Source organism: Protopterus annectens, chromosome 1.part0 (genome assembly GCF_019279795.1).
Source record: "Protopterus annectens isolate FY-2018-M chromosome 1.part0, PAN1.0, whole genome shotgun sequence".
Lineage (NCBI taxonomy): Eukaryota > Metazoa > Chordata > Ceratodontiformes > Protopteridae > Protopterus > Protopterus annectens.
The window spans coordinates 1953217259-1953237930 of NC_056725.1; the positions used below are offsets into that span (position 1 = coordinate 1953217259).

General features: G+C 39.7%; 1 protein-coding gene across 2 annotated transcripts in view; it reads right to left on the reverse strand.

Moving 5' to 3' along the window:
• EIPR1 (EARP complex and GARP complex interacting protein 1) overlaps positions 1 to 20672 on the reverse strand; it is a 1964495-nt gene that overhangs the window by 1661829 nt on the left and 281994 nt on the right. The gene's annotated exons all lie outside the window — the stretch shown is intronic.

Sequence of the window (20672 nt, forward strand, 5' to 3'; positions counted from 1 at the left end):
GGTCCCCATACTCAGATGAGCTATCACTGGAGCATTATCAGTGGGGGGTGGAGTGCATGTTAAACAAACCAAAGGAGGAGAATGATAAGGTACTGAAAACTCTTGAAGTTCCTCCATCATGGAGGAAGGTGGTCATTTTGGTTATGCCAAAAGCAGGAAAGAACCTTCCTTTACCAGAGTTCATATAACTGAATTTCCTTCTGTACTTAATCAAGATTTTAAACTCTTAATAATTTGGCATCCAGGCTGATCGGTTTACTTATTTATTTATTCATACATTGAATTTGTGAACCAGGGTAAAGCAATGATCAATATTGACCAATCAGAGTCTAAGCCAAGAAGAAAGACAAAAGTACAACATTTCAGAAACATACAGCTGGGCAGAGATGCAGAATACAATATCACACAATAAACACTATAGTGTGAAATCATGCACAGAAACACCTTACATACATTATATACATAAGACGAAGAAAAAGACAAAAATAAGTATGACAGGGGAACTGAAAACTAAGTGTAAGTTAAAGGAATTTCCAGAAAGGAAAAGTAAATGTACGGAAAATGTAAAGGATACATTAATACAGTAATTGAATGCTGTATCAAGTATTTGTATGTGAAGATGCGCAAAATCTGCTGATGGAGAAAAATGCAGTTATTAGCCGAGTGGTACTGGGAAGCATAATGATTAAAGTAGGTGACAGGAACTGGAGACAATCCAGAAAGGATAAAGTTATGTGACCAGATAAACTACAACTGCATTTAGCTTGCTGTATAAGAGCACAAAATGTGGGTTAAGAAGTGGAGGTTTTCATGTGAGAGGGAAGAAGTTCCCAAAGTTTATAGTCTATGATAGAGAAGGAATGGTAATGTGGAGTACAGTTTTGACTCTGGGATTTGTAGCGGAGGGCCTGAGTGCTGGGTGCTTCTGAGGTTATAGGGTGCGGGTTTTCTAATTAGTTTAGAAGTTAAGGTTGGAAGTGTCTGCTCATTTTGAACAACTGTGAGTCAAGCAACATGCCAGCTCTTTGCTTGACTAGAAGCTATTTGAAGTAGTACAGTGGTGTTCATATATAAGGGTTGACAATAATAACGTAATATACTTGTATACAACAGATTGGACATTTGATGTGCTCTTTTCAGATGCTGCAGCTACTACTTGGAGACAAGTACATACTTCCCAAGCAAATACAGACAGAGCAATGTAGATTTGTTAAAGTAATGCAAAAGCTTTGCTTCTGGCACAAGAGGCAGAGGAGTGCACACCTCTTTTGCTGGTGTCAGCATGGTTGCTGAAAAGGCATTTGACAGGGTGAAATGCAAACATTTATTTGCAGTGTTAAGGAAGTCTGGGTTTACAGAATGGTTGATTTATTTTTTAAGAAATGTGTAAAGTGGTTCCTCAGCCCAAATTAAGGTAGTGCTAAACCAGTGCCACCTCTTCAGCGCTTCAGAGGAATGAGGCAGGGTCATCCCCTCTTCTTTCTGTATGCATTATTTCTCGAGGCCCTGGCTGAAACATTGAGGAAGTCTGATATGAAAAGATTTGGACGGGGAATAAGAGGTTAAAAAGTATCTGAATGTGTATGATTTAACAGTATACTTAAAAGATCCACAGAAACATCTCAAAGAGGGTTTTAATTTGTTGGGAACTGGTCAGGATACAGAGTAAATGTAACAAACTCAAACTGGCATTAAACTTTGCCCTGTCACAGGTCACTAAGCATAAGGGCTTATTTAATATCTTGGAGTATATATAGCATCTTCACCAACTGAAACAATAAGGCTTACATAAATTAAACTGAAAGAAACGTGTAAGGTGTTAGTGGACAGGTGAAAAATATGCTGCTGGACTTTACTACAAAATGTCTGCAATTCAAATGTTCTTGCTCCTGATGGCTTTTCATGTTTTTTAAGCTACCCCAATAGTGCCAGGTAAACAGTTTTTTTACACATAATAAAATATGTTAAAATTATTTGTTGGGGAAAGTGCAGACCTAGAGTTTCAAGCAAAAAACTCATATTACCTACAGACAGTCGGGCTAGGTATGCCAGAAAGGTCCTTATACCCCCACTTACCACTGTTTATATTTGCTAGCATTTAATCCATCTTGGCCCCAGAAGGAAACGTTTGGAGTAAGCAAAACACCAACAGCTAGGCCGATCACTCAGCCTCATTTTTCAGGGAAAATACTGCCACCGTCTCTGTGTTATGTGGGGCTGTTAGCCAAGCCCTGAACTGTGCTGTGCAATTAAGAGAAGAGCTTTGAAAGGAACTAGAAAATCCTATAGGGTTCCACTGTGAGGACTGGGAGAAATTTGCTAATCATAGGAATTGGTTCTGCAGACACCCACAAGTAAGTATAAGGAACATTTGCAAAAAGTTCCTTTTTAATTTCATGGTTGCAGTTTTAATAAAACGATGAACTGGGCACCACCTAGTCTAGACAAAGTCCAACGAAATTTTTAAAAAGAAAAGGAATAACATTCTAGTAGAACTATCAATGTAAACTTTGCTGAAGAATGACCTGCTGAAGCATATACTGTAAACAAGAAGGGGGTTAACAAGTAAGTGAAGGAAGACTGGGAAAGAATTTTTTACAAACACCACTGATGTTTTGGAAAAGGATACAGAAGATGCCACACAGTCTTGCAAGTTTATGGACTGCAGTATATGCTCTCAAATGTTCCACGTACATGAAGTTGTGATGAAGGCTTGAGAGGCACATGGCTGGACATATTTTAAAACACAACTATGAGCAGTTAGCAAATAGTTCCTGTGGCGCTCTTGGGATGAAAGGAAGTTTGAAAGGTGAGTAGAAGGTGACAAAAATAGTACCTGTCATCAGGTACAGGAAAATGTTCCCATGCTTACTTTTAAGTTGTATTTACTTTGACTGTCAGAACTAACTGTGGAAGCAGAAAATGTTAAGTTTTGCAATTATGTTACATTTTTATTTCTGAGGCTGAATTGACAATTTTGTAAATGGATGTTTTTCCTTGCATTTTTTCCTTTATTTGTACTTGTACAAAAATATTTTAAATTTATGGCATGAAATTTAATAAAGTTGATGAAAAAAAGATTTATTGTAAAGCTCTTACCTTCTATTTCACACAACGCAATGTGACAGAGTAGAACAGACAGTTAAGGTTATGAACTCTTAAGAAATCTCATAGGGGAGACCCGAGCTTGATCCCTTTAGTCTCCACAGGCATACCATGGGACTCTGATCAAGTCATTTAAACATACTACACCTCTAAAGTCAGTCTTGAGAAATAAAGACATCTGTGCATCCCAGGATTCAATGAAAGTTTGTTTCATGCTCTAATTTTATTTTTTCCTCCTGTTGACTCCCTGGAAGGCTTTATGCCAAGATGCCGAGGGAATGTATATTTTAAGGAAAAAATTCCAGTTGCTTTCATAGTCATGATACTTGAATTTAACCACACTAGTATTCTAGGATTAGTCATAAAAGACGGTTATTGTGACTATTAGGTTTAAATTGTTAATGGGTAAATAAAACAAAAGTTACTTAAAGTCACAAACACCTTTACATTTGGCCGTGGCACAAACACAGGACTCTTAAAAATTGCCATCCATTTACTAGCCAGTTTAGATGCTGGTGAAGGGCACACAGCTGTGGCAGTCATTATTTACCTTAAAGTTTCAATATGGTCATTCATATGACTTGCATAAAGTCTTAGTACCACTAGCCTGGATTGCAGTATGTACCACACTAAATCTAAAGTAAACCACAAATGGCAAAATGGCTGCCTATGTTATTAAATATGCCCCTCATGGTATTCTTTATTTTTACAACTCAAATGCGGATAAAAAGTAGTAACAACATTAAAATTCAATACTTCACCCTAACAACTTTGTTTTTTTTTTCCTTTAACCAAAGATCGCCAAGCACCTCACCAAGCTTGAGATATGGCTGACAGAAGTAGTCTGATTCCTACTGCAGTTAAAATTAGGGTATGCTATTTCTGAGAAGTTGGATTTGTGTTGTCCAAATTTTTTTTTTCAGACGAGCAAGTCACCTACACTTGTCTTCCAAACACACGGGAATCTCCTTCTACTACCACAAATAATTAATAAGGACAATGATTTTCTATGTTTTGGGGGGAAAACAGAACCCTTTAAGTACTGGAAAAACATTGAAATTTCACGGAAGTTGGCATTTTTTTGCAAAAAAAAATTGACCATAACTTGTACTAATTTACAATTTAAGCCAACAGTTTGCATTACTCAGCATTCTGTATTCAAAATCAGTTTTCATTTTGCTTACACACTGATGCATTAAAAAAACTAAAAGAGAATCATGTTAATGACCAGAAACTTAATCTCAGTTATAACCCAGCTCCATGGCTCAGAAGGAGTTTTGATTGCAACCTAGATGACCAAAGTTTGAATAGAAGCATGGATGTTAGAACAACTGGGGTGGGGGTGGGACTAAGTATCTTACACCAGCTTGGCCATTCCTGGCAGGAAGGACAACTGTCTAAATTTGGGGCATGTCCAGTGGAGACCAGAGTGTAGTTCCCTAGTTGCAGACAGGCTACTGCTCATTTTGGTAGCTGGGGTACTTAAGAGAGCTGGCATCATGGGTGGTGATGCCTTTGACATCAACATCACCCAGCCCAGTTAGGGATTCCCTTTCCTTGCATATACAAAAAAAAAATCACTAACCCTAGAATCTTTTAGTAAAACAGTTTCTGCCATACATCAATATTTTAAATACTTTTACTGAATTGTCACTTGTGGCAAACTTACATTTATACGAAAGTAGTCAAACCATATTAACAAGTTCACATTTACAAACAATATAAATCACATATATTGCTATATCTTACATTGTAAGGAACATTACATGAATTATTCAATTCCTTCCTTCTCTTAAACCTCAATCCCTCTCCAAAACAATTTTCTGCTTATATTGTTCCCACAATTTCCATTTTTTTATGTAATTTACTCCTACCCTTTTCTAAAGATCCCATTTCCTGTTCTTTTAGTCCCATTATAATATTCACTACTTCAAGTATAGTTGGTTTAGATTTTTATTTCCATTTTCTAGTAACTGCTTTTTTGGCAGCCACCAGAATTAACATTAACAAGGGCTTACTATGTCTAGGCAATTCAGACTGTATATCACAGCTCAAAAAATCATTTCCTTAAGTTACTCCAATTGCTCACCCAGTGTTTCCTGACAGAGTAATCCGCAGGGAATTTTTAAAGTCTGCCAACTCATTACACTCCCCAAAATATGTGCCAAGTGACCTCTTTCTTTCTCATCACACCTCCAACATTTGCAACCTACCTGAGGAAAAATTCTTTGGAGTCTACTTGGGGTATAAAATTACCTATGCAAATACTTCCATGCAAAGATCCTAAATCTTCTAGACTTTGCTGCATATTTAGGAGCCATCCATACATCCTTCCATTGTTTCTCTGTAAATTGTTTATCCAGTTTCTCTTCCCAATCCTTTCTAACCTCCTCTGATTGATTCTTATAGTTATCATGCGACATTTTACATGCACTGCTATTACCCCTTTTGTAACAGCAGCTTCTGTTCTAGATTCTATTAAAAACTCTACCAGTGCTGGTCATTCACTTAGGATCCCTCTATTCCCTTCTCTTTGTCTATACTCTGATATCAATATTTGTTAGGAAAGGCAACCTACAGCCTGCAGTCCATAAGAATTCTTGGCCTCTTTCCATTCCATTACCTTTCCCTCTCTAATTATTTGCTCCAAAGACCTTTGTTCCTTTGCCAGTTTTCCCCAGTAAATTCCAGCCTCCTCTTGCCTATTCTCTGTACCCGTCACTGCAGTCATCCCTATAGGCAGAATCTCCTTTCTCCATTCCCATGTTAGCTTAGTTCTTAGAATACTTTCTGCTGTTTTATGAATATAATATTCAGTTTGACTGTTATTCTCTTTAAGGATCTGCATTTAAAATCCCATTATTTCCTTATTTCTTGTATTACTGCCCTGCTTCATCATCATCTCTTTCCACTGAATGAAAGAAAAGAGGGTAGTTAGCAGAAGACCGCAGAGAAACAGAGATGGGGAATTTTCCCTTTCCTCCACTGCAGTATAATCTCAGAGTTGGTAAATTTAGATTAGAAAGGAGCATGGGGAATGCAAGGGGCTTGCCTCTCTGTAAAAACACTTGTTTTTGCCTTTTTCTTCAATAAGTTCTTATTATAATATTTGTTTGATAATATGGACTTTAGTCCAAGGGGATAAACACTTTCTCTGTTCTCACTGGATACATCCAATCCATTAACTGAACTTAGATCGTCTGGGAAGTAAGGGTTTTATTCTTCTATGCCATCAGAGCTGTCCAAAAACCTTCTAATGTATTTACCACTTTATATTAGTGCTGGTTCGTGGAGTTTGTTCATGCACTTTCACCTCTAGCCCCTTAACCTGAACACAACTAGTACTACCTACACATACACAGAGATACCTGCAGATATATATATATATGTTTGTATATGCACTACATACATCATTTTGTGCATAGATACATAAATGCAGGGGCACTTCTGTGTGGATATCCATGCAAAGAAATACACACACACACACACACACACACACACACACACACACACACACACACACACACACACACACACACAAAACACGTGTAAATCTGCATATATATGAACATCTGTACGTACCCTGTAATGAGTGCCATGGTAGGAATTCTAACATTACAATAACAGAGCATACTGCAAAAGGATATTGTGATGCCACACATTATATATAGTTTATCAAATGGAGGTCCATTTTTTCCTAATAATGTCCAGCCAACAATTCATCAAGGGCCTTAAACAACGGCATCAGTGTTTGTTTCACTTTATACATTTTTATTGCACAACCACTGCAACAAAAACTATAGCTTGCAATAACAAATGTCAAATAACAAACAAATAAGTTGCCACTACATAAATAATCACATTATTGTACAACAATGAAGCTCTAGTCTAACTAGAAAAACAGCAATAACAAAAAGGTACAAATGCAAGAATAGAATAGAATGATAATTAACGTGAAGAGGAGCAAAATCAACCTTAAAGGGGAAGAGATCCATTACACACAACATCACAACTCCAGAAGTCAAAAAGCAGACAATGCCATCACTCAACTTAGTTTATTAAACAGGTATGAAAAACAAAAAAAGAGAGTGGGTGTCCCACGTCTTAGCCTTTATATCATCTACTGCATGTCTCATGTAAGAATTTCCTTAGTGTTAACCATTTATTGAGGGCCTTAGAATGCTAGTCTGGGAGACCACTGCTGCCTAGAAAAAATTATGTTAGCACACCTCCTAGGATCTAACAACTTCTCAAACCTAATAAGATATTTATGCAACCCATGCACTGAGAGCTCTTTTTCCAAAGAGATGTGGAATGAAATGTCACCTTTACAGTACATTACTTTTTTTAGTTAATGGACTTTACTGTTTAGGCTCTAGCCCTTTATGGGAAAAATGCACTGTTTTTCCTAGTGTATTTATAGGGCAATATTGCACAGTTGTATGTTTGGAAATAGAAAGATAATAATGGTGTGTGTGTTTGTCTAAATTCCACAAGTCAGCATTTTGCACTTACTACTTGTGTGACTACATCAGCCCCATTTGCTGCTACCCGCATTACAGAACACAGGGGGATGTGACTATTAAGTGTGATATAAATTGCATACATCTAATGTTGTACTGTGATTCTGACCTGCATTCCAGGTATCTCAAAACAAGAGCACAAACAAACATTTATGTGTGTGTTTGTGTGGGTATGTGTGTATCTGCATATATCTATCTATCTATCTATAAATACCAGGAGTTATACATTTGCATTCTACAAGTCAATTACCATCCTCATTTGTATCTAAAATACATGTCAATATATTTAGCTAAAAAGTCTGTCATTACTAAACCTAAATTTTAGCCACATTGTCAGGCCACTTCATTTAACCAAGCATACTTTCTCCACAAAAAATAAAACCATACTTTGTTTCAGTCTTCTCTCCCCTCCATACTTCCCAACACAACAAATTTTCTCATACTATCCCACAATAGCTCTCAAAAGTAATAACACAGAATAACCAGCCCAAACACTCAACTAACACAATCACAATCATACCCAAACATTTTAGTAAATCTCTCCAATCCTCCTCCTAAGTCTCTATCAGATGTATGGTCTCACTTTTTATTCTCGTTCTTTCCACTCTTTTTACATCCAAAATTAATGAATCCAGCTATTCTTAGAAGTTTTAATGAACTCACTATGTCCACAAGTCACAGGCATAGAATTCCAAGATAACTGCGCATTGAGTTACGGCTTAATTCTAGCTCTCCCAGTGAGAAAAGAGAAACTCATCAGAGAAGACCAGTGGACTTTTGTATTTCTTAGTAAATTTCAGTAACTGGCTAGTAAGTACAGTACCAGGATACCAGGAAAAGGAAATATAGAGGATCTGAAGGAAAATCAGCTACAAAAGGTGAGGAAAAGAACACTGACTGGGTAAAGTACTGCAGCTGTTCAGCAAAAAACACTGCAAGCTCCAGACATAACTTCCAGTGACCTTGAGGAAAGCATGAAACAACTACACATAGACCTGGTTAAAAAAAAAAAAAAACACTGAAGGAGTATACAAACAAAAGGCTGTAAAAAATGGAAGAAGCTTTAAACAGATATTCAGATGAGGTGATAAAACTGCAAACATCAGAGATCGAAATGAAGAAAAAGTCTGGCTGAATATCAAACTGCTCAAGAAGAGACGTTTCAAAAAAATAATACAATTAGAGGATAGAGTGCATAGGGAAAACCTGAGATTTTCAGCTGTACCACAGAAGCTGGAAGAAGCAGACTGCATTAATTTTATGAAAGCACAAATAAGTAACTGGACTGGTATTCCACAGCTGTAGTTGTTAAATGAAAGGGCACATTGTGTGTATGCTCCAAACCTGGCTATGAAAAAGCAATCTAGTCCTTTAAAAGTAAAGATGCAATCCTACCAGTAGAATGAGTTGATTCTGACAAAACTGTGGCAGAAGGGCAAAGTACTAAAGTGTGAGACAGCAGAATGTTCGTGAAGAATGTCCACTTGTACACCATGCAGCAATGTACACCAGGCAGAAGAGGAGTAAATTTATTCCACTATTCAGGGAATGTCAAGAAGCAGGTGTGAGATTCCAACTGCTGTTCTAGCTATTTTCAAAATATTCTTCCCTGGAGGGACACAGTCATTTTTTGATGAAGTACATGCTAAGGAAGAAATACAGAAGTTTGTCCAACAAAAAAGTGAGCTGTGAAACAGAAGGAGATTCTGCTTCTTGTTCTTCTGGTAATAAAGACCATTGAGAGATTGTGCCAGTGAAACCTTTTCCAACGTTTCAATGGAAAATGCTGGACAGATGGAAGGGAGCATGTGAGATGACTAGAAAAATTGAGAGTAGGATGGAAATGATGCACAGACAGGATTTGGGAGGCGGAGATGAACAGGAATAAAACCAGTAACTTTGCAACTGACAAATGTGGGATTACAAAGCAATAATTATACTTGTGAACTATGACAGAACAAGATAATCTGGAAATATTGGATTTGTTTGGACTTTGTTGAACTTGTGGGGGACGCAAAAGTATATGCCCTACTTCATGTCACTAATGCTTGGAAAATACTAAGGGGAGAGGAACAGGAGGGAGAAAGTTAACTGTAAGTAAAACACACTTTTCTTAATAGTAGTATTTTTACAGTGTATGATTTTCTTTTCATCCTATAAAGTACAGTTTTCTAAGATGTTTTTAAGTGTAATGGGGATACTATTGTAAGCAGATGCTCCTGTTTTTTTTTCTTCTTTCTTCCTTCTTCAGTTTTAAGAAATGTAGGCACTGCAGTGTAAAAAAAAGTCTGCTTAAAACAGCATGACAAAAGAAAAATTAATGTGCTTTTTCTCACTCATGCATGGGGGATGGGTAACAAATTTTAACAGAAATCAATTACATGAAAAAGAATATTGAATATTATAAAGCTTTTTCTAGCAAATAAATATATGGATAGTAGCAATTCTGTATATGGTCCTCATGTCTACATGGAGACAATCTGATAAAGAGAAATTGGCTACAATATGAGAAAGAGAAGTTGGCTAGAAAAAAAAGACAAATTGGCTAGAAAATAATGTTCTCTGAAAACATTCGGATGTTTTCCCAGCTGGGACAGCTATAAAGATAAGACAGACAGCACTTGGTAGAAGCACAGGCTGCACCATGCATTTTAGCATGGATAACCTTTTCCTTTAGGTTAACTGTGAGTGTGGCTGTCAGTCTGGGACATTTGTTGCTATTAGGAGGGTAACATTTCAATATCTGAAGATGGACATAGTTTTGTGCATTAGTATTAAGATAATAGGTTTTAGGGGGTACTGAAGTGTGTGTGTGTTTTTTTTTTTGAGGGCTTTCAATAAAACAAAACGTTTTGTAAGATGTGACACAGGGTCAAATGGATATGACAAGAAACAAATGCATAAAATTTCAACCTCCAGTGTATGCATGTAACACAATAGCTGAAACTAGACATTTAACAAAAAGGCTGCTATACACAAAAGGTGGAAATAATAACTTTTTTAATACAATGATGCTTTCTGTTGTTGTTGTTTGTCTTTCGGCTTTTTCCCAGTGAGGGGTCGCCACAGTGGAACTCCGATCCGCTAATGATTGGCAGTAGATTTTCACGAATGCCGAGGTGCCAGCTTGACATCCAACCTTCAACGAAGGCATGCCCATTTACGCATGTCTTTCGAATGCCCATGATGCTTTCTGCAATGTCTTTAAATGTCAATGGTTTCACGTTTAAATACAAAAAAGAGAGTAGTGAACTACATTTAAAAAATGTAGAGTGCAAATAGTTATGCTACAGGAGACATACTTGGAAAGAAATGAACACATGAATTTAATAAAGAAAGGTTTTCATGATAGTTATTCAGCAGACTACCTGGGATAGAGGAAAAGAGGAGTACTTGTATTAATTCCAAGAGGAGCTCCAACAGTAACAGAAGAGGAAAAAAAGACAATAATCATAGATTTGTAGTACTAAGGGGCTACTGGCAAGGGAGGAGGATTACACTGGCATGTATTTGCATTCCACTGAAAACTGCTATAATGGAGCTTTAGAAGATTCTGGGAAAAATAATTAGCTTTCAGCAGGGAATATTACTTATAGCTAGGGAATGGAATTTGATTTGCAACAGTAAAACATTTAAATTTCACAGGAACATGTGCATTTAATTGAAAGTCTTGATACACACCCAATAACTATTTCAGATCATTAGAAAATAATAATCAAAATAAAAACACAGGGTAATAAAATAAAAATAATTCACTGGTTCTTTCCCACCTATCTGTTGAAGAGAGAGGAATTTAAGGAATGGGTAGCAGAAATTATTCAGGAGCTATTAGAGAAGATAGAAATTTCTTCTGAAAATATAGCTATGGAGTGAGATAAAATTAAAGTGCAGTTTAAAAAAGGGTGGAAATAAAAGAAAGGGAGATATGGTTAAGAAGCAACAAGAATTATTCAGAGGGACTGACAAAGTATGGCAGAATACAGGGATCTCACAGAAAGTACAGTTTTGTACCTACCATAAATGTAGATGTTCGAGTGTTCACACTGCTGCAGTCATTACACTTGGGTTATCCTGCCGTCAGGCGGTCCCACAGTCGGCCAGAGTTCCAAAGTCTTGGTCCGGCGTCAGTTGCTGTTGCTTCTTCCCTGACGTCAGTGCACCAGGGGTACTTAAGATGCATCCGACGCCATTTTCTTCAGTTTTTCTTGCCCCAGATGTCAGGTGCCCCCAAGTAGGTAGGCAATATATATTGCTAGTAAAAAATATACATAGAAAAAAAAAACAATACCTTCAGTTACAAGCAAATACACCACAAAGGTTGTATAGGATAGAAAGGTATATATAAATCCAGCTAGTTCAGAGGGGATGGAGGGAGTGTAACCTGGACTGCAGCAGTGTGAACACTCGAACATCTACATTTATGGTAGGTACAAAACTGTACTATGTTCATCGTGTTACACTGCTGCCGTCATTACACTTGGGTAGAATCCCAAAGCTAAGGTTGGGTGGCTGGTCTATGAAGAGTTAGGATTGGCTATGAGGCCCTGCAGAACTGCAGTGGCAAATCCTGCTCTGGATTTAGAGTAAAGAGGCAAGTGGTAATGCTTGGTAAAGGTGTGCACTGAACTCAAGTTGCAGCCTCCAAAATTTCCTTGGTAGGTACTCCTCTGAGAAAGGCTGTTGAAGTGGCTGTTGCCCTGGTGGAATGTGGCCTGATGTTATTAGGGACTGATTTTCCATGCTGTGTGTAGCTGTAATGAATACAGTGTCCTATCCATTTGGATATTGTCTGCTTTGAGATAGCCTTGCCCTGTGATCCTGCAGCATATGCTACAAACAGTTGCTCAGTTTTCCTGAAAGCTTTTGTTTTGTCCAAGTAGAAGCGTAGCTGCCTGTGTATGTCCAAAGAGTGCAGAAGTTTCTCCCCTTTACTCTGGGGGTTTGGATAAAAAGTTGGCAAATGGATGGTTTGGTTAAGAGCCACACTAGATATCACCTTTGGCATAAAGGCAGGGTTTGTCCTTAAAGAAACCCTGTCCTGATGAAAAATTATAAAAGGTTCCACTGCCATTAATGCCTGTAGCTCTGAGACTCTTCGTGCTGAAGTTACTGCCAGGAGCAGAGCTGTTTTCCATGATAAAAATTTTAGATTGACTGTATTGGCTGGCTCAAAAGGTGGCAGGGTCAGTTTTTCCAAAACAAAATTGAGGTCCCAAGTTGGTGTTGGTGCTCTCCGGGGCGGTCTTATGTTTTTAGCCCCTCTGAGGTACTGCTTTAGCAAGGGATGAGGGAATAAAGGAGGATCCGTGTTGTAATGTGCTGAAATGGCAGAGGCGTGGATATTAATTGATGAGAAGGATAGGCCTTTGTCCAGCATCTCAGTTAAGTATTGTAAAATCTGAGGAATGTTTGGGACAAGAGGGTCAAGGCTTTGAGCCTGGTTCCAGGCGCAAAATCTCTTCCATTTTTCGGAGTAAGCTTTCCTGGTGCTAAGCCTCCTGGCCTCCAAAATGACATCCATAACAGCTTTAAAGAGAGGTGTTGCCTGTTTGACTAATGAATCTGCCATGCAGCCAGGTTTAGAGTTTTGAGCTGACCGTGCAGGATCTGATTGTTTTGTTGAGTCAGAAGGTGTGGAATTTGAGGCAAAATCCATGGTGGGCCTTGAGCTAAGTTCTTTAAGATTGGGTACCAGTGCTGGCGTGGCCAGTCTGGAGCAATCAGGGTCATTTGTGGTTTTTCTTGTCTGGCTTTTAGGAGTACCTTTGAGAGGAGAGGCAGTGGTGGGAAGGCATAGACTTTTAGGCTTTTCCAGCTGAATGAGAGAGCATCCACTTTCCATGCTTGTGTGTGATAAGTCCTTGTGCAGAATTTTTGTAGTTGGCAATTCAGTGGGGAGGCAAAAAGATCTATGTCTGGGCATCCCCATTTTTGCGTTACCATGCTTAAGATTTGTGGATTCAATTTCCATTCGTGAGGGTCCATGATATTTCTGCTGAGATCATCTGCCAGAGTATTTTTTTTCCTGGCAGGAATTGTGCTTGCAGATGAACTTGATACGTTAGAGCTGTGTTCCACAAGGTCATGGCTTGCCTGCATAGGGGATAAGAATGCGTGCCCCCTTGCTTGTTTATGTACCACATTACTGTGGTGTTGTCTGTCTTTAATAATAATTGTCCTGGATGCAGAAGGTCCTTGAAAGCATTTTGAACAGCCAACATTTCTTTTTGATTGATATGAAGATGCATCTGGTCTGTGGTCCACTGGCCCTGAATGCATTTTCCTGCCACGTGTGCTCCCAAGGCGTAATCTGAAGCATCTGTTGTTAGAGTCTGCCTGGCTGCGGGTAGGGTAAAAGGCTGACCCTTGTTTAGGTGACATGCTTGTGCCCACCATCGAAACTCCTGTTGTAGGCAGGGAATCAGTGGTATTACTGCTTCCAAACTGTGAGAGTGTCGAGTCCAAACACTTTTTAGGTACCATTGTAATTTCCTCATATGCAGTCTGGCATATGGTATTAGTAGTATGCAGGATGCCATGAATCCCAGGGCCTGCAGAATTTTTCTTGCAGGGAGATGGGACTTTTTTGCCAGTAATTGAAAATATTGAGTTAGTTGAACTTGTTTGTCTGGTGTGAGATAAGCCATCTGGGCCGTTGTATTTAAGCTGGCACCCAGGAATGTAATCTGTTGTGAGGGCACTAGTTTTGACTTCTTTTCATTTACTGTGTACCCTAGAGAAATTAGCAACCTTTTTACAAATGCCAGATGCTGTAAAAGAATGTCCTTTGTCTCTGCTTGAATGAGGCAGTCGTCCAGGTATGGATATATTTGAATTCCTTTTTGTCTGCAAAATGCAATTACTGGTGCCAGACACTTTGTAAAGACCCTGGGCGCAGTAGATAAGCCAAAGGGCAGTGCAGAGAATTGGTAGTGCATTGTACCAGCTTTGAATCAGAGGTATCTTCTGCAATTTTGTCTGATAGGGACATGCAGGTATGCCTCTTTGAGGTCCAGAGTAACAAGCCAAGCCTTCTTGCCCAGCATGGGTAGAAGCTGCTGTAATGTCAACATTTTGAATTTCGGAATATCCAGGTAAGTATTTAGGATTGAAAGGTCTAGTATGGGCCACCAGGCCTTGTCCTTTCTGGGGACGAGGAAGAGTCTTGAGTAAAATTCTTGTCCTTGTTCCTGTTGTGGTACTTTTTGAATAGCTCTCATGTCCATGAGGGCTGAAATTTGTTTTTGTGCCTCTGCCCATTGATTTTGTGGCAGGTCTGGCATTCCTTTTAGCCTTGGAACCTGTAACCTTGAGACACAATATTCAGAACCCATTTGTCTTGGGTGATTGTTTGCCAGTTTTGAGAAAAAAGTGCTAGTTTTCCCCCTAAGGGGGCTGCCAAAAGGGAAGTGCTTGGCGTACGAAGGGGGAAGTCATTGGGACTGTTTCCTGTAAGTTTGAGACTTGTCCTCACCTCCTTTTGGGGTTGAGGTGCCCCACTGTCGTTGTCTGTTAGAGCCTTGGGGATGAGTTCTGCCTCTTGTGTGTCTGTATCTGCCTCTTTGTGGCCTGTCTGACACTGGAAAGGACCAATTCTTTGTTGGAAATTTTCTGCTAAATCGAGGCGGCTGTACCTGTAAGAAATCCTTGACTGTTTGCATAGATTTAGCTTTATCCTCCATTTTCTTTAACACCTCTTCTGCCTTAACACCAAACAAGGTATCATGCTGTAAAGGAGCATCCAATAATTTTGCCTTAACATGATCAGGTAAACTCTGTTCTTTTAACCAAGCATGTCTTCGAATCACAGAACCTGTAACTGCGGTTCTACAAGAGGCCTCTAAAGAATCAAAACCACATTGCAGAATATGTTTTCCCACCTGTTCAACTGCATGCAATAAATCCTGCATTTCTTTACAGTCAGGAGATTCTGAGCTTGCAAGCATTTTCTGTTTTAAATGAGCCATTAAATATTGTTGGTACTTAAGCATGTGAAACTGGCAATTTAAAGCCCTTACTGCTAAAGTTGCAGAAGTGTAAACTTTCTTCCCCCATCTATCCAAAGCTCTGGAATCTGTCAGAGGGTACTGGATTTTTTGCAATGGAAGCCTTAACCCCTTTTGGACCCTGGGAAATAGTTTCTGGATCAGCAGAAGGGTTTTTGTAAAGAAACTTGTGAGTGTCAGGGACTCTAGAATACCTATCTGGCTTAGCTGGTGCAGGGGGCAACGAATCAGGAGATAAGCTGGATTCAGAGAACACATCATCCACAATATCTAGCCAGGGGCCTGTGCTTAGGCAATACAAGGAAATCCCTGAGCCTTTTCTTGGATTCTGAATAATCCTGATTTTCCCAATGGAAATGCTCCCTCATGGTATGTAAAGTTTCCCCAAAAGAATAATCCTTAGGAGGAGAGGCTGAAGGGATAGATTCTTCAGCATCAGAGTCCTCATAGGGGGGTAGAGAGTATCCCTGGTCTGAAGAGGAATCAGAGGAAATGGAAACCTGATCAGAGAAATCATAGTCTGTATCCTGCATAGGCCTTTTCTCAGGAGGGGGATGGGAACCCCTGATTAGAGTAATGAGGTCTTCGGCCATTTTGAGCATCTGTTTCTTAGGCATGGAGGATTGTCCAGGAGAATGCTGTACTTGCTTCTTTGTCTTATTGGCACTTTTGTCTTGGCTGTTGCTTTAATGGTAAGTTGTGAAGGTCTGAAAACACCCTCAGAAGCCGATGCCTGCTCAGCGGCTCCGGACCCATCTGAGGGATTAGCTTCCATAGGCCCAAAACCTTGAGTTTCCAGAGGCCTAGTTGTCTCCACGTAGGAGTCAGAGGCGGCCTGTGGCTCTGAGGTAGCGGGTGTCAGGGGCTGCGAAAGCACCTCACTGAGAACCGGCGACTGGCCTAGAAGAGGTTTCGTTGTCGGTTTTGGACCTCGGATGCCTGTCTTTATCCTTGTCTTTGCGTTTTTTCAGAATTGCGGTCGTCGGTTGATCCGACGGCATAGTATAATTGAACCTTCGCCCAAAGTAGTGTAAAGCAAAATCAAAACGTCTTTTTATAGTGCGTTTGTTAAATTTAGCACAAAACCGACAACTAGTGACGTCGTGATCAGGGCCTAGGCATGGAACACAGTAAGAGTGGAAGTCCTTATGAGGTATTTGCTTCCCACAAGAAATACAATTATTAACTTTTTCTGACATCGGTCTGAGGCAAGAAAAAAGTTTCCCCAACGGGGTACTTAGCTTTACTGAAGACTTCGGATCTGAAATTCGACTTTGAAAATCTCAGGAGTCGGCCGACCAGCACTTGCGAACTGCTTCTGCTTCGGGCACCGCGCGGCAAGAAAGACTGAAGAAAATGGCATTGGATGCATCTTAAATACCCCTGGAGCACTGACGTCAGGGAAGAAGTGACAGCAACCGACGCCAGACCAAGACTTTGGAACTCTGGCCGACTGCGGGACCGCCTGACGGCAGGATAACCCAAGTGTAATGACTGCAGCAGTGTAACACGATGAACATCAAGAAGAGGCGTAATTGCAGAATGCTAAACAGAAAATACGGGATTACCTTGATAATATGCATGAGTGTAAAAAGATTGCTGTTAAGCAACTGTTTTTTTGATGATAACTTTAGAGCACAAAAACTTGTAGCACGACAACTCATGCAACAGAAAGTAGAAAGGGCTGCCACCAAGCTTAGGAAGCCTATAATAAGGAAGCCAACAACAGATCCTGTAGAGGTGTTAGAAATATTTCTGAAATTCTATAAAAGTCTGTATAAAGCAGAGTAATATGGAAATCAAGAAAAGGTACAAATGGAAATGTTTATGGAATAATTAAATATGCCAAAGTTAGAAAGACATGTGACTCAATTACTAACAGTTAGGAAAGGAAGAGATGAGATAAAAATGGTGATGTATAACTGATCTACAGGAAAGTCCCCAGGAATAGATGGTATTCCTGTGGATGTTTGCAGCTAGGAGGGTAACATCTGATAAAGATATCAAAGGTTTTGTTGAACAGTATTTTCAGAGGAGGAGAAGTACCAACATCCTGGAAGAAAGCTGTGGTAGTTGTAATACCTAAAGAGGGTAAAGATCCATCACATTCAGCTTCATACAGGCCCATTTCAATACTAAATCATGATTATAAAGTGTTTATGTCTATAATGACTAACAGAATGGCAAAAGTGATGCCAAAATTGATAGATATGACTCAATGTGGTTTTGTATAGGGAAGGCAAACCTTTGACAACATGAACAGAGATTGATGATTCAGAGGGAAACCGTATGTAAGAAATACCAGTGTTGTTGGCGGGTCTTGATGCATAGAAAGCATTTAAGAGCAAGGCAATGGAAGCAATTGCATTCCCTGACAAAATTATAAGGTTGATTAGGAGGCGATATGAGGGATCGGAGGTGAAATTTAATGTGGGTGGGGTCATCTCTGATAATTACTGCGTGAGCACAGGAACCAGGTAGGGGTGCCCTCTTTCCCCTTTGTTGCATTATATTTACAACCATTGGGAAAGAAAAATAAGGGACTAAGAAATTCAAGGATATAATTAGTATGGTTGTCAAGAAAAGTTGGCTCTATTTGCAGATGATAATATTTTATACCTGACAAAACCAGAAAAAGACATTACAGTGTTGTGGAACATTTTGAGACCATTTCAAATCTTTTTAGGATACAAAATTAATACGTTCATAGGTTCATAAGTGTTTACTAGACTAACAACTACAAGGGCCTTTTTAAGCCTAGCCATATATCTCAAATCTCTGACAAGTTCTGATACCCTTGATAAGTATAAGCATGGGCCTGGGACATGAACTATTTACAGGTTGCCTGTGTCTATTAGAAGCATAGGTGCCAAACCAGGGATGAATTTCCAGCTTCCGATCCAATTGTCCAAGCTGCACTTGAATTGGGTTAGGAAGGAGCTCTGCTTTACATGGATGGGGAGCCTGTTCCACAGACTGGGTAGTCTCTGGGATACATACCTATCATTCCAGCAGGTCCTATTTATATCACAGGCAAGGTTTAAGTCTTTAAAAATGGGGAATTCTGGTGATGTTTGTTTTGTGGATATGCAGGAGGTCCATTAGAGTGGGGTCTGACAATGCCCTGTATGCCAGGCATAGAGCTCCCCTCAAATGAAGCCTACAGGAAACAGAATACAGGGACAGGGCTTTGAGGCGGTCTGCACAGGACATTTTACTTATGCCCTGTATTCTTTTAGTGAGGAATCTCTGTGGATGTTCCAATTGTTGGATATGCCTAGTTAGGTACATACCAAAAGGGGGACTGTACTCTATTACAGATCTGATGAATGCCGAATACAATGGAACAATGGTTTCCTTGGACTTAGATGCCACACCTTTGTTTATAAGTTGTCCAACATAGAATGATTTCCTCACCACTGCAGACACATGAAGCTAAAATAAAGGCAATAGCGGTAAATTATATACCCACACACAAATTGGTTCAGCAATATCCATATTTATGGGGACATGATAAAATGATGTATTTAGGAGTATGGATTAAAAATGATTCTGGTGTGGAAGTTACGGATATGTGGAAGAGACTAAAAAATAAGTTATGTACTTACCATAACGTTCCATCTGAGTTGTTGCTTTTCATTTGTCTTCAACTTGAGGGACTTGGATCTGGCACTGATCGGACTCAGCCATGTACTCCAGCATCAGATCCAAAGTCCAAGCTCCTCCCCTACCCATAATGCCCCACTTTCCCTCCTCCCCTCAGATAGAGTTTGTTACAGAACAGCACCAACCTTATATCGTCTACACACCTATAAAACCTTACATAACCCTCTAATGGCCCACATACTCAGAACCAGCCAGGACAAAAGGGCCTATGTCTCTTCAGTCCAGTACACTACACAGCCTAAAAAAATGCAGGGTGTTAGAGAGCGGTATGGTCGATGGCAAATGAAAAGTAACAACTCAGATAGAATGTAATGATAAGTACATAACTTATTTATCTGAAGTTGTTGTTTTCATTTGATCTTCAACCTGAGGGACAGAGTCCTTAGCTACCAAAAAAAAACCCCTGGAAGATCCTCATGGAAGCATATTCCAGAGAATGGCTGAGCCAAAAGATGCTCTGCTCCTGGACAGAAGATCCAATTTATAATGAAAAATAAAGGCATGCAACAAGGACCAAGTAGCAGCAGAACAGATATCATCAAAAGGAGCCCTAGATCAGAAATCCATAGAAGTAGAGACAGATCTGGTGGAATTGTCCCTGGACATGTCCCGGTGGAGATAAACCTTTAGCTCGATAGGCCAAAGAAATACACTCTGAAATCCAGTGAGCAATCATACCCTTAGAAACAGGCTTTCCCTAATGACATTTAGAAAATGAGACAAAAAGCTGATCCGATTTATGCAAGCTTTTGGCTCTATGGAGAAAGAAATGCAACTGCACGTGTTCATCTAGTATGTACAATTTGTACTCTCCTCTATTTTGGAAATTTGGGAAGAAAACTGGCAGTTAATAATCTGATTAATATTCGATTCCGAAGCCACCGTCAGCAGGAATGACTGATTGATCCACAGGGACACTCTGTCTATATGAAAAACTAGATAAGGGGGCTTAACAGATAAAGATTCAGAGACCATGCATAGGGCATCAGAATAGATCGGCTGAGCCAGTCCACTAGGATGGTGACTTCCCCAGAATGTGCATTGCTATCAGAAAATGGCCAGTGGAGATCACCCACTCCCACAATCTCATGGGCTTGCAGCAAATGGGATAAGATCTGGTTCCCCCTGTTTGTTGATGTACCAGACTACGGACACATTGTCCATCTGTATGGCAATAGTAGCAGGAGGAAGAAAGGGATGGACAGCTTGCAACAACAAAAGCACCGCCCTCATCTCCAGGACACTTATATGCAGACTGGTCTCCAGAGCAGACAACGTGCCTTGGACTGTCCTTTCCCATGCAATGCCCCCCCCCCCCACCTGAGCAGGGAGGTGTCTGTGGTCACAGTGATCGTAGGGGAGGGAAAAACAA